Source organism: Microcaecilia unicolor, chromosome 1, assembly GCF_901765095.1.
Source record: "Microcaecilia unicolor chromosome 1, aMicUni1.1, whole genome shotgun sequence".
In the NCBI taxonomy this organism is placed as follows: domain Eukaryota; kingdom Metazoa; phylum Chordata; class Amphibia; order Gymnophiona; family Siphonopidae; genus Microcaecilia; species Microcaecilia unicolor.
Genome location: NC_044031.1, coordinates 627,299,715 through 627,314,331, shown reverse-complemented (window position 1 = coordinate 627,314,331; position 14,617 = coordinate 627,299,715). Strand labels below are relative to the sequence as shown.

The 14,617-nt window shown below is 41.9% G+C and overlaps 1 protein-coding gene across 3 annotated transcripts in view; it reads left to right on the top strand.

The window, feature by feature from the left end:
• Positions 1-14,617, top strand: part of LOC115481494 (riboflavin transporter 2-like) — a 62,661-nt gene that overhangs the window by 21,716 nt on the left and 26,328 nt on the right. The gene's annotated exons all lie outside the window — the stretch shown is intronic.

The following is a 14,617-nucleotide window of genomic DNA, read 5'->3' as shown; positions in this document are numbered from 1 at the left end:
TGCCTCAAATTGTGTTTCAGGTCTGTAGGACAGGCTGAGGAAGAGAAGCAGCACAGCTTTGGGAGGGAAGAACCTGCTCCCCACTATGACATGGTGATCTGTTGAGGATTTGTTGATTTTATTTTATTTGTGATATTTATATCCCACATTATCCCAAACAAGTTTGAGTTCAATGTGGCTTACAATAAACAGTATAGGATACATAACGAATAATGCATAAGAAAGTAATTTGTTGTAAGAATCCAATTTTACAATACAATATCATAAACATACTGGGATAGCTATGGATGTTTAACATTTAGAAAATCTATTATGAATGAGAAATTGTACATGAAGCAAAGAGAAAGTTAATGGTAAATAGAATAATAACCAATTCAGGTAATAATTATTTGTTTGAGATATGGTCGTTCTTTGTGAGGGTTTGTTTGAATTGGAACGATTTGAGGATTTTGCGGAATCTAGTATATTCCTGTATATTTCTTAGTTTGGTTGGTAAGAAGTTTCACCGTTTGGTTCCTAGGTAAGTGAAGTCTGCAGAGTGGACAGTTTTGTAGATCACTTTTTTGCAATTTGGAAGATGTAGTTTGAGATAGTTTCTTGCCTCATATTTAATGTTTAGGATAATTTAGGATAATTATTTTGCCTGTTGTAGCCCTACCTAGTGGCATACTTAGTGTATTTGACACCCAGGGAAATCATTTTTAACACCCTCTATCAATGTTTTTGGCAGGTTGCCAAATTCCACCAGGCTTCAGCTCACTAGCGTTTAGTTTACTGCTGAGTTGCCAGAAATTAGCTATAAGTAATACATATATGTGTTATTGTATTAGCTGTACCTTATGGTTACAGCAGCAAACTGAGAACCTGGGAAACCAAGATTCAAATCCTACTGCTCCTTGAGATTTTGGACAAGTCATTTAACCCTCCACTGGCTGCCTCAGGTACAAAATTTAAATGGTAAGCCCTCCAGAGACAGGTAAATATCTACTGTACCTGAACGTAACTTGCCTTAAGCTACTACTTAGAAAGCTATGATCTAAAGCCAAATCCAAAATCCAGTACAAGGCATATTGTGAAGTAATACAAAATACTACAAATGTCATTCGGCACCTACAGAGCAATTCTACCATTCCATAATAGCAGTAACATCCATGAGACACACAAGGGCCTACCTAGGAAAGGGCAGCACCATGAGCATTGCCAGGGGCACTAAAACATCAATACACCCATTGGAAAACTAAACAAGCCAGATAAGTACAGATCAATCCTGCACAGTCAATGGTAACAGAAAATCAAGTCTCTTTCTGTCAATGCAAGCGGCGTCCTTGGGCTGCGCAGGGTCCTGGCAACACACAGACTGGCTCAGCTTTGAGCCATGTCTGTGTACTTCTTCTCTGGCTGCAGGCTCCTTGATTGCCTTGCTCTCATGCACCTGGATCTACTCTCTCTGCCTGGCTTCCAGGCTCTTTAATTGCCTTGCTACCACGCACCTGTGTTGACTTTCACTCTGCCTACCTGACCCATGGAAGCTCTCTTCTTCAGCTGGTTCCTGTCTATGTCAGAAAGCCTGCACTATTTCTGGGACGCTTTCCCTCTGCCTCATTGCTTCGGCTTCTACTTGGGTAAGCGTTTCTCTTCAGCGTACTCTTCTGTTTGCTGCCTGCCTGTAAAGACCCTGCTGCCTGCCTATAAAGACCCTGCCTGTACCTGGATTACTCTTCTGTTTGCTGCCTGCCTGTAAGACCCTGCTTGAACCTGGTTACTCTCTTGTCTGCTGCCTGCCTGGATATCCTGCCTGGACCTGGCTACTCTCTTGTCTGCTGCCTGCCTGGATATCCTGCCTGGACCTGGTTACTCTCTTGTCTGCTGCCTACCTGGATATCCTGCCTGGACCTGGTTACTCTCTTGTCTGCTGCCTGCCTGAATATCCTGCCTGGACCTGGTGACTCCCAGGTCAGTTACCCGCCTGTATACCTGCCTGGACTCAAGACACTCCTTAGCCTACTGCCTGTCACTCTGTTGTGACCCGCTCCTGAACTTCTTCCTTCTGCTCTCCTCTGGCTGGTCTCTCTGGGCACCCCTTTCCTGGCCTCTCAGTATAAGTCCTGTTGGCCACCCGCACCTGGGGGCTCAACCCTCGGGGAATGGCGGTCACCAAAGGTGAACTTCGGGGTTGCTCGGTCACCAAGCAGAACCTGGGTCCGTGTCTTTTCACACCCGGCAGCACACTGCTAGGCACAGGAACTCACAATATCTGACACTTTCACACCTTACAGAATACAGATAGACCCTCACCTAGTATAGAATAAGACTAAGCAACCACAATCTTTGGTGTGCCAAAGTTATACAGCAGCAATAAGTCCTAGAGGCTGTATGCAGGTCCCTGGAGCAATTTTAGTGGGTGCAGTACATTTGTGGGTAGTGGGTGGGGGGGGGGGGGGTTGGGGGGCTCAGCTCCCAAAGTAAGGGAGCTATGCACGTGGGAGCTTTTCTGAAGTCCACCGCAGTGACCCCTAGGGTGGCTGGTTGGTGTCCTGGCATGTCAGGGAGGCCAGTGCACTAAAAATACTGGGTCCTCCCACGGCCAAATGCCTTGAATTTGGCCGGGGTTTCAGATGGCCGACATAACTTTCCATTATCGCTGAAAAATAAATCCGGCCATTTCAAACCCGGCGAACTCCAAGGCATTTGGCCGGGCTAAACCGTATTATCGAAAAAAAAGATGGCCGGCCATCTTTTTCGATAATACGGTTCCAGCCAGCTGTAGCGCCGCCGCCAACATACATCGCCGGGGATCTATTTGGCCGGCGACGTTCGATTATGCCCCTCCACATGGGCTATAAGGCCCTAATGCTTTTGGTTTTCCTATATTTTGTTTGTGATGACTTATACTGTGCCAAATTTGAAAACTCTTATCTCTATCTGGTCATTAATAAAAGGAGCTCATTGTGAACACTATCCACCCTAAAAGGGTGTTTTGTGGCTCTACATGAGAATTGTGATATTATGATCCCTTGTTTCATATTGTTGACGGTCTGCATTTTCCGTATGGGTGGTATATTGGTGTATTAAGGTCTGCTCAGTGTAATATTTATGGTACAGTAAGGTTCTGAGTGTGTTTTTGCACAAAGTTGCGCATAGTGTTTTGCAGTTGAGTGATTGTGGTTAGTATATGCTTTGAGCAACCACTTTATTCTTTGACATATGATACATATCTAATATCTAAATTTAATAAAATGTATTAATTGTGACTATTTCATTTTTACTTTTTTTTTCTGTGTGTTGTCAGACAATTATGGATGTAAGCTCCGCCCCTGACCACACCCATAACCCCACCCCCTTTAGCCTCTCCAAACAGTTTGGCCACCAACCGCCTATGTTGAAGGGGATAATACGCATCCTTTATCCTGCTTAAGCACACCTGGCTTACATTCAGCATTGTTGAAACCTCTCTACTGGTGTTAGCACACATAATAAACGCATTGCACAGGGTATAGTTGACCTTGAGTGCAAATTACACATGGTGAAGCACCAATACATTTCCTACCCTACAGCAGCTATTTATGAGATCGTGGTGGCTACTCATACAGCTCTAAATACCTTGTTGCATGAACGCGCTACGTGCATGACACTTTATAAAAAATATAGATATTTTCAGTTTGGCAATAAGGGGAGCAAGTTGTTAGCGTGTCTGACCAAGTCATGGAGCAGATCGTGCTTTATTACTACTATCAAGATGGTGGTCAGGGGTATTACATCTAAAATGCCTGAATTTGCAGATATCTGTATCCCACTTTAGTGACCTCTATACTTCCACTAGTTCCTTGTCAGTAGGTCCTGAGGCATTTTCGTAGTATCTTGCTAATTCTGGTATGTCCACTTTTACTCTGGAGGCCCTGGCATCCTTTAATCATCTCCTTTTGGCTAAAGAGGTGCCAGCAGCGATTCGAGTGTTGAAACTTCACTCTGCTTCTGATCCCAACGGGTTTATGGAAGAGTATTATAAATTGATGCAATCTAAGATTATAGGCTGTCTGATAGATTATTATAATACTGTAGTGGAGCAATAGTGTTTTCTTCATCACAAAAATGCAGCTTTAATTAGTTTACTCCTTAAGCCAGATAGAGCAGTGGAGCCCCATCTCGCTCATCAACATTGACATTAATATTTTTTCTTGCATTTTGGCTAACCATTTGGTGCAGGCCCTGCCAGCTGTTATTCACAGTGACCAGGTGGGTTTCGTCAAGGGCTGCCAGTTGGTCATCAGTGTTCGTAATGTTACTCGCTCTTGCCTATATTCATTACTCTGATAACCCTGTGTTGCTGACCAGTCCCGATGCTGAGCATGCATTTGATCAGGATTCTTGGCCCTTTCTCTTTGCAATGTTGTTGCATTAGGGGTTGTTGGGTTGGTTCTATCATGCTGTTCAGGACCTTTATTCTGACTTTGGGGTAGCCCTTTTGGTTAATGGGATTTGGACCTCTACCTTTTCCGTTGGTTGCAGAACATGACAAAGTTGCCCTTTGTCACGTCTTCTGTTTCTCCTCTCCCTGGAGCCTTTACTGTGCACCATCCAATCCTTGGGGGAGATGCAGGGGGTGGAGATTCAGCACCAGGTCATTAAGGTTTTCTGAGAAGTCCTGAGAGTAGAGGACATTTCTCTTGTAAGTGAACACTATTTTGCTTTGTGCTTTGGGAACTTAAAGATTGGGGTTTACAGGAGGAATTGTAGGTTAGTGATAGGCAAAATAAAAATATAAAACAAATTTTATCAACTAATCTCCATAGTCTTTTCTCCTTAGTTTTAAAAACTTTGTACTACAGCATTAGACTCTAGCAGGCACTGCAGGATCTAGTTTAGTCTTCCCACCCACCCTCCCCAACACCCGCCCATCCCTAGGACAACTCTTCATTTATAGTCAGTTATTGTAATTAGGGTAACAAGCAAGGAGTGCTCTTACAGAGTTTTAAATGCACTTCATTACCATCTAAGAAGGAAACACTAAATAAATCATACAATATACTGTATAAACTAAAAGACATTTTTATATTAGGCTAATATCCTTAATACTGTAGCAAGTTTTAAATAATTGAGAAACTCAAAATCACTAAGATAAAGTCAGCAGTCCAGCAGCGAGAGGGGTGCTATCCAGTCTTTTGCATTGAGAGTCACATGTATGATTATTTCCCAGTTGGTGAGATGTCATATGTGTGTGCCCGATGCAAAGAGCTCCTAGCTCTCAGAGAACGTGTCCGTTCTCTTGAGGCTAGAGTAGCAGATGTGGTGGAGCTGCAGGAGACAGAGAGGTACATAGAGGAGACCTACAGGGATGTTGTAGAGAAGTCCCACCTCCAGTCTGGTAGCCCCTGTGCTACCTTGGAGGAAGGAGGTCTCCTAGAAGGACAGCATCACCCTGGTAAAGTAGGAAGTACTCCTGTAGCCAGGTCCTGCCCACCAGGGGGTGTGCTATCCTCTCGCACCGAAGATATGTCTCCAAGTGCTACCCAGGAAGGAAGGGTTAGGACAGCTGTTGTAGTTGCTGATTCGATCATTAGGCATATAGATAGCTGGGTGGCTGGTGGACGTGAGGATTGCCTGGTGACTTGCCTGCCTGGTGCGAAGGTGGCGGACCTCATGCGTCACCTAGATAGGATTTTAGATAGTGCTGTGGAGGAGTCGGCTGTCTTGGTACATGTGGGTACCAATGACATAGAAAAATATGGGAGAGAGGTTCTGGAAGCCAAATTTAGGCTCTTAGGTAGAAAACTCAAATCCAGAACCTCTAGGGTAGCATTTTCTGAAATGCTATCCGTTCCACACGCGGGGCCCAAGAGACAGGCAGAGCTCCGGAGTCTCAATGCATGGATGAGATGATGGTACAGGGAGGAGGGTTTTAGATTTGTTAGGAACTGGGCAACATTCTGAGGAAGGGGGACCCTATTCCGAAAGGATGGGCTCCACCTTAACCATGGTGGGACCATGCTGCTGGCTTCGGTGTTAAAAAAGTAGATAGAGCAGCTTTTAAACTAGAAATGGGGGGGGGGGGGGGGGGAGGCTGAGAGTCACTGAAAAGCGCATGGTTCGGGATAAGGTATCTTTCAAAGATATCACCGAAACAGGGAAAATAGGGTATCTTGATAGTGAGGTTGTAAAAGAGACCGTAGTAGATCAGGTGTCCTTAAATAAAAACAAAAATCTGACAATAGATTGCAAATTAATACTTTCAAGTACTGAGCATGATGTAAATAGGAACAACAAACACATTTTGAAATATCTATATGCGAATGCCAGGAGCCTAATAATGGGTGGTTTCAATTACCCCAATATTGACTGGGTAAGTGTAACATAGGGGCACGCTAGGGAGGTAAAATTCCTTGGTGACATCAAGGACTGCTTTATGGAGCAGCTGGTTCAGGAGCCGACAAGAGAAGGAAAAATTCTAGACCTAGTCCTTAGTGGAGCGCATGATCTGGTGTGGGAGGTAATGGTGCTGAGGCCGCTTGATAACAGTGATCATAATATTATCAGATTTGATATTAGCTTTGAAGTAAGTATACATAGGAAATAAAAAAGGAGACTATGATAAAATGAGAAGAACGGTGAAAATAAAAATTAGAGGAGTGGCTGCGTGGGTCAAAAATTTACATCAGGCGTGGATGCTGTTCAAAAACACCATCCTGGAAGCCCAGGCCAAATATATTCCGTGTTTTAAAAAAGGAGGACGGAAGACCGGACAGCCGGCATGGTTAAAAAGTGAGGTGAAGGAAGCTATTAGAGCTAAAAGAAAATCCTTCAGAAAATGGAAGAAGGAACCGACCGAAAATAATAAGAAACAGCATAAGGAATGTCAAGTCAAATGCAAAGCGCTGATAAGGAAGGCTAAAAGGGACTTAGAAAAAAAGATTGCGTTGGAGGCCAAAACACATAGTAAAAATGTTTTTAGTTATATTATATTATATATTATATTAAAAGCAGGAAGCCGGCAAAAGAATCGGTTGGACCTCTAGATGACCGAGGAGTAAAAGGGGCGATCAGGGAAGACAAAGCTGTAGTGGAGAGATTAAATTAAATCTTTGCTTCGGTCTTCACCGAGGAAGATTTGGGTGGGATACCGGTGCCAGAAATGGTATTCGAAGCTGACGAGTCGGAAAAACTTAATGAATTCACTCTAAACCTGGAGGATGTAATGGGGCAGTTCTACAAACTGAAGAGTAGCAAATCTCCTGGACCGGATGGTATTCATCCCAGAGTACTGATATAACTGAAAAATTAGCTTGCGGAGTTATTGTTAGTAATATGTAATTTATCCTTAAAATTGAGCGTGGTACCGGAAGTTTGGAGGGTGGCCAATGTAATGCAGATTATTTAAAAAGGTTCCAGAGGAGATCTGGGAAATTATAGACCAACAAGTCTGATGTCAGTGCCGGACAAAATGGTAGATATTAGCATAAAGTCAAAATTACAGAGCATATTCAAAAGCATGGATTAATGAGACAAACCACCTTATAATCGAAAGAGAAAAACGCCTAGATTTCGACCCAAATCGGGAGATAGACGTTTATCTCACAAAAACGAATAAATCGGTACAATCGAAAGCCGATTTTGGACGTTTTCAACTGCACTCCGTCGCGGATGCGGACAAAGTTGATGAGGGCATGTCAGAGGTGTGGCGAAGGTGGAACTGGGGCGTGGTTATCGGCCGAGGAGAGATGTACGCGTTAGGGCGATAATCGAAAAAATAAAGGCATTTTTAGCGAACATTTAGGACACTTTTGTTGGACCCTTTTTTCACACGAACAGGTCCCAAAAAAGTGCTCTAAATGACCAGATGACCATCGGAGGGAATCGGGGATGACCTCCCCTGACTCCCCCAGTGGTCACTAACCCCCCTCCCACCACAAAAAAATGATGTTTCACAACTTTTTCTTTTCACCCTCAAATGTCATACCCACCTCCCTGGCAGCAGTATGCAGGTCCCTGGAGCAGTTGTTAGGGGGTGCAGTGGACTTCAGGCAGGTGGACACAGGCCCATCCCCCCCCTACCTGTTACAATTGTGCTGCTTAATGCTTATTAGTCGTCCAACCCCCCCAAAACCCACTGTACCCACATGTAGGTGCCCCCCTTCACCCCTTAGGGCTATAATAGTGGTGTAGACTTGTGGGCAGTGGGTTTTGAGGGGGATTTGGGGGGCTCAACACACAAGGGAAGGGTGCTATGCACCTGGGAGCTCTTTTACCTTTTGTTTTGTTTTTGTAAAAGTGCCCCCTAGGGTGCCCGGTTGGTGTCCTGGCATGTGAGGGGGACCAGTGCACTACGAATCCTGGCCCCTCCCACGAACAAATGCCTTGGATTTATTCGTTTTTGAGCTGGGCGCTTTCATTTTCCATTATCGCTGAAAAACAAAAACGCCCAGCTCACAAATTGTCGAATAAAACATGGACGTCTATTTTTTGCGAAAATACGGTTCAGTCCGCCCCTTCAAGGACCCGTTCTTGGAGATAAATGCCCATGGAGATAGACGTTTTCGTTCGATTATGCCCCTCAAAGTCAACATGGATTTAGTGAAGGGAAATCTTGCCTCACCAATCTACTACATTTCTTTGAAGGGGTGAACAAACATGTGGATAAAGGGGAGCCGGTTATTGTGTATCTGGATTTTCAGAAGGCGTTTGACAAAGTACCTCATGAAAGACTCCAGAGGAAATTGGAGAGTCATGGGATAGGAGGTAGTGTTTTATTCTGGATTAAAAACTGGTTAAAAGATAGAAAACAGAAAGTAGGGTTAAATGGTCAGTATTCTCATTGGAGAAAGGTAGTTAGTGGGGTTCCCCAGGGCTCCGTGCTGGGACCGCTGCTTTTTAACATATTTATAAATGACCTAGAGATGGGCATAACTAGTGAGGTAATTAAATTTGCTGATGACATTAAGTTATTCAAAGTCGTTAAATCGCGGGAGGATTGTGAAAAATTACAAGAGGAACTTACGAGACTGGGAGACTGGGCGTCTAAGTGGCAAATGATGTTTAATGTGAGCAAGTGTAATGTGATGCATGTGGGAAAGAGGAATCTGACTTATAGCTACGTCATGCAAGGCTCCACGTTAGGAGTCACTGACCAAGCAAGGGATCTAGGTGTCGTCGTCGATGATACGTTGAAACCTTCTGCTACGTTGAAACCTTCTGCTCAGTGTGCTGTTGCAGCTAAAAAAGCAAATAGAATGTTAGGTATTATTAGGAAAGGAATGGAAAACAAAAATGAGGATGTTATAATGCCTCGAATATTGTGTTCAATTCTGGTCGCCGCATCTCAAAATAGATATAGTGGAATTAGAAAAGGTGCAGAGAAGGGTGACGAAAATGATAAAGGGGATGAGACAACTTCCCTATGAGGAAAGGCTAAAGTGGCTAGGGCTCTTCCGCTTGGAGAAAAGCCGGCTGAGGGGAGATATGATAGAGGTCTATAAAATAATGAGTGGAGTTGAACGGGTAGATGTGAAGCGTCTGTTTACGCTTTCCAAAAATACTAGGACTAGGGGGCATGCGATGAAGCTACAATGTAGTAAATTTAAAACGAATCAGAGAAAACCTTTCTTCACTCAATGTGTAATTAAACTCTGGAATTCATTGCCAGAGAATGTGGTAAAGGCGGCTAGCTTAGCGGAGTTTAAAAAAGGTTTGGATGGCTTCCTAAAGAAAAAGTTCATAGACCATTATTAAATGGACTTGGGGGAAATCCACTATTTCTGGGATAAGCAGTATAGAATGTTTTGTACTTTTTTTGGGATCTTGCCAGGTATTTGTGACCTGGATTGGCCACTGTTAGAAACAGGATGCTGGGCTTGATGGACCTTTGGTCTTTCCCAGTATGGCAATACTTATGTATTTAAAATTTTAGCTTTTGCAGATGACTTGCTCCTAGTGCCTCACGATCCCCATTCCTCCTTACCAGCAGTTTTGTGCCTAATTTCTTCTTATGGTAAGTTGTCAGGTTTTTAACTTAACTTACTCAAGGCTCAGGCACTCCTGTCTACACCGGATCTTCAATCGGGATGGTGGGAACCTTTCCTATTACTTGGGCTGAAAGGACCATTGAAATACATCCTTGGCCACCTTTAAATCTAGACTGAAAGCCCACCTCTTTAACATTGCTTTTGACTCGTAACCACTTGTAACCAGTCGCCTCCACCTACCCTCCTCTCTTCCTTCCCGTTCACATTAATTGATTTGATTTGCTTACTTTATTTATTTTTTGTCTATTAGATTGTAAGCTCTTTGAGCAGGGACTGTCTTTCTTCTATGTTTGTGCAGCGCTGCGTATGCCTTGTAGCGCTATAGAAATGCTAAATAGTAGTAGTAGTAGTAGAGTTCACATTCCTGCTAATCTGTCCAGACTTTATGATTTTAATGTACTCCCATTGTTATCCTCATTAAAAGGAATGCTCAGAGCCTGGGAGGCCTTTCCTGTATCCCTGTTAACATGATTGTCGTCCCACGCTGGCTTTACCTTTTTCAAATGCTCCTGCTATTTTTGTGCAAGGGAAGGGCAGTGAACAGAGCTTTACAGATGGTTTTTTGACAGGGGAAGCACCCCAGGCTCCCACTATCCAATCTGCAGAAACCCTGGGTTCATAGGGAGTTGGGACTGCTGAGCTTGAGATACTTTACCATTGCTAGCATAAGGCATCACATTAACGACTGGTTTCAGGGGAGACAGGATTTTTCTGTCACACTCTTGGAGATCACCCTGTTTTCTTCTGTGCATTTCAGTTGGCAATTACATACTATTTCAGGGCGCTCCCCACCTATGCTTATCTGCAAAAAAACATCATTTTTCTCCTGCAGTAACTCCATACCTTTCTATTCGTCATAACTTGGATTTCCCCCCAGGAAAAGACTCATTAGCCTTTCACCGTTGGGAGGAGAAGGGCTTAAAATATCTCTCTCAACTTCTCATTGATGAAGGCAAGTTGCAAGCGTTTTTGGATTTACAGACCAGCTTTAGCTTGACAGATAATGACCACTTTGCTTATTTGCAGTTACAACAATATGTACATGGGCTTCCTTGGGAGCATTTATGTGAGGATTTACAAGAGACTCTTAATAATGCCTTTACCCTGGTCTCACAAGGTCGTGTTCCCTTTTCATGCAGGACACTATTGAGGACATTGACTATGGTCATTTAGCTTGACAGTGGTTGACTGACTTAGTAGCTGAGATCTTGGAGTCTCATATTAAAGATTGTCTGCACAGTGTTCAAAAGTACATGCCTAATGTTTTACTGTGGAAGCAGCAATACAAATTTGTACTCTGCCTATATATTTCTCATCAATCCCAGAGGGCCTCTTTGGCTCTGTCTGGAGCTTGTCCCAAATGTCATCAGGGCTCAGCATCTCTTGGAAATATGTTTTGGCTTTGCCCTCAGATTCAGCAATTCTGGTGCCATCTTCTTCAACAAAAAATAATATAAACACAAAATATATATCAACAGAACTGCATAAGACAAATAGGTGGAGATATATATCATTAAAATAACTGAATGACCGCACATACTAAATATCACCTACCTAGTAGGGGTAAAAAGCAAAGTGAACCCCTAAAAGTAGTCATACAACCACCAAAAAAAAAGCAAAATAAAATAAAATCTCACAATGCTTAGCCTCAATCGCCATCTCTTATGCACATTCAATGATCTAAAAATATTGAAATTAATATTCACTTAATATTTAGTAATTTTTTGTTAAAAAGTAAGAATCAGTGGGTTTCCATGTTCTAACAGATAGCAATTCAAATCAATAGAAATTAATAAAAATTAACTTTAGTGTAAACACTACCTAAAAACATCATACTGTTCTGTGACAATCACATATACCCTGATGATGATATCATTAAAAAGAAATTATTAAAAAGAACTACACAGTGACCATGAAAAAAACTGATTCAGAAGCACTAATCAGGCAATCCAGCACTCATTGCTGTTGTCTGAATGGGTGGATATAAAAACATCAGTTAAAATTATTATTGTTGCAACGTACCAAACGTGCTTACCCTGATGATTGTACAGGAAGCCAATGGATCTTTTGGTAGTAAAAGGAGATTCTGTCACATTTTACTTGAATAAACATAAACAAACATTTAAGCTGTTAAAATATAATAGCTTTCAATATATATTGATTTCTGGGGGATGCAGGTGACTAAGCCCTGAACAAAGTTTTACCAAATGAGAAAATACCTGTTTACATTTCAATTTTTAATCGATTGTGGTATTCTAAGGTTGGCATACCAACTTACTCTAATTTGATAGATCGCTCTTCTCTCTCCCAATCTGCCATACCAAAGATTATTGGTCATAGAAAAGTAAAATGACCTAGCATACCCTCCCCAGAAAGTCATAAGAAACATCATGAAAAAATTTGCATCCAATACAAAGGATTTCTTTAGAGAATATCTTTTACATTCCTATTCCCTGTTATTATATTAACAACAGGTTGGTTAACAATAAGGTAATTGTGATTCAAGAATTTTTAATAGTACTACTAGTACTACTTATCATTTCTATAGCGCTACTAGACTTACGCAACGCTGTACACTGGACACAAAGAGACAGTCCCTGCTCAAAAGAGCTTACAATCTAACTAGGACAGACAGACAGGACAAATAAGGGATAAGGGAATTACAAATCTGGGAATGATAAAAATGGGTGCTGAGCAAGTGAGTAAGGGTTAGGAGTAAAAGCAACATAACTGAAACTTGGCTGAAAGATGTTCATGATTCAAGATTAAGAGAACTGTACGCATAGTTGTTTTTTTTGTATTCCCACCTTGGATAAAGGCAATGTATAAATAAAATATTCTAATTCTATGTCCTCTAGGATACAGAATCTTACATTTATTTAGACTAAGTAAGTGAGGGGGTGGGATTGCTATTTTATATAGGGTCTTTTTATAGTTTTAAGTTAGTGAATTCACATAGTTCTTCACGTGAAATATTTGCTTGTTAAGTTAAAGACAGGTCCTTCTTAGACTCTCTTTGCTGTATGCTGTTTTATTGCCCACCATGTAAATGGGAAGAGGCTAAGCCTATAATTTATGATTTTGTAGCTAACAATATTATGTGATCATATGGTATTATTGGGAGATGTCAATCTGCATCTTGAAAGTATGTCGGAGACTAACACCTCAGAATTTTATCAATTCTTGGCATCATTAGGAATGACATAGCCACCCACTGCAATTATGCATGAGAAAGGACACCAACTGGATATAATTAGCTTTTCAAATTATTATTTTTTTTTGTTACATTTGTACACCGCGCTTTCCCACTCATGGCAGGCTCAATGCAGCTTACATGGGGCAATGGAGGGTTAAGTGACTTGCCCAGAGTCACAAGGAGCTGCCTGTGCCTGAAGTGGGAATCAAACTCAGTGCCTCAGTTCCCCAGGACCAAAGTCCACCACCCTAACCACTAGGCCACTCCTCCACTCCAAACAGATTATATTTTAAAGTAACTCTTGGCTTCCAGTACTTTGGTTGGACCACTTTTTGCTAGACTTTACAATTTTTTGGCAGGAGGTAGATAAATCATATAAGAAAGAAAGCCATACACATATATTTTACTTTAGAGGAACTATAGACCATGCAGTATTTTGGGAAATAGTGGGAAGAATATGGTTAGATAAGTCTTCATCTAAAATTATTTGGTTTGGAATTAGAATATTATTTCCAAATCCATCCTTGAGGATATAGCTCCCTTAACCAAAAAGGTGAAAGCTAAAAGAGATTCTTATAAATGGTACACCAAGGATCTTTTAGATTTTAAACAAGAATGCAGAACATGAGAGAGACAATGGAGAAAAACCAAATTAAAAGAGCAGAAACAAAACTGGAGGAAAGCGATTAATAAATATAAATTTATGACAGTTCAGAGTAAGAAGAACTATTATTCCACTTTGATTAATAAGAATTCACTAGACAGTGTGGTACCATGGGTGAAGGTGGGCCGTGGGGCCAGGTAAGACAAACCACAAACACTCAGCAAGTGCTGGTGAAACAAATAATATTTATTAAAGGTGTCAGGTAAGAGCTCCTGTTCACATCACAGGAAAGGAGAAACCAATACTCAAACTAGTTCTGTAATATAATAATGTCCTTGTGAAGCAGCTAAGCGAATCAGAAGATAAAAGGCTAAATTGGTTCCGAAACAATGCAACTTTATTGCTAGCAATGAACAGCACTGAGTTCTCTCAGGATACTGTGTGTCACGAATCATCTGACACTTACATTTATACTTCCCTACTGGGCCTGCGCATTAGGCCCCTTATACATCACAGTAGACATGCGCAGTAACCATTTGTAGTTCTTACAGTGCACATTTGTAGTTCACAGTACATACACACGTCATAATACTGAAATGATACTGGCTAGGGAAACGAAACTTAACATCTTCTTCTACACACACACAATGCTCCTTTCTAGCACAGGAGATAAGGTTCGTTAGGCTCAGAGATGCAGGGTGGGGGTGTCTACACCCTCCAAGGTCATCTATTCATATGACGCCTACGTGCAAGCTGGCCTTGTGTAAGCCTTGCTACTACTGTTACAAGCTATATATCTAATAG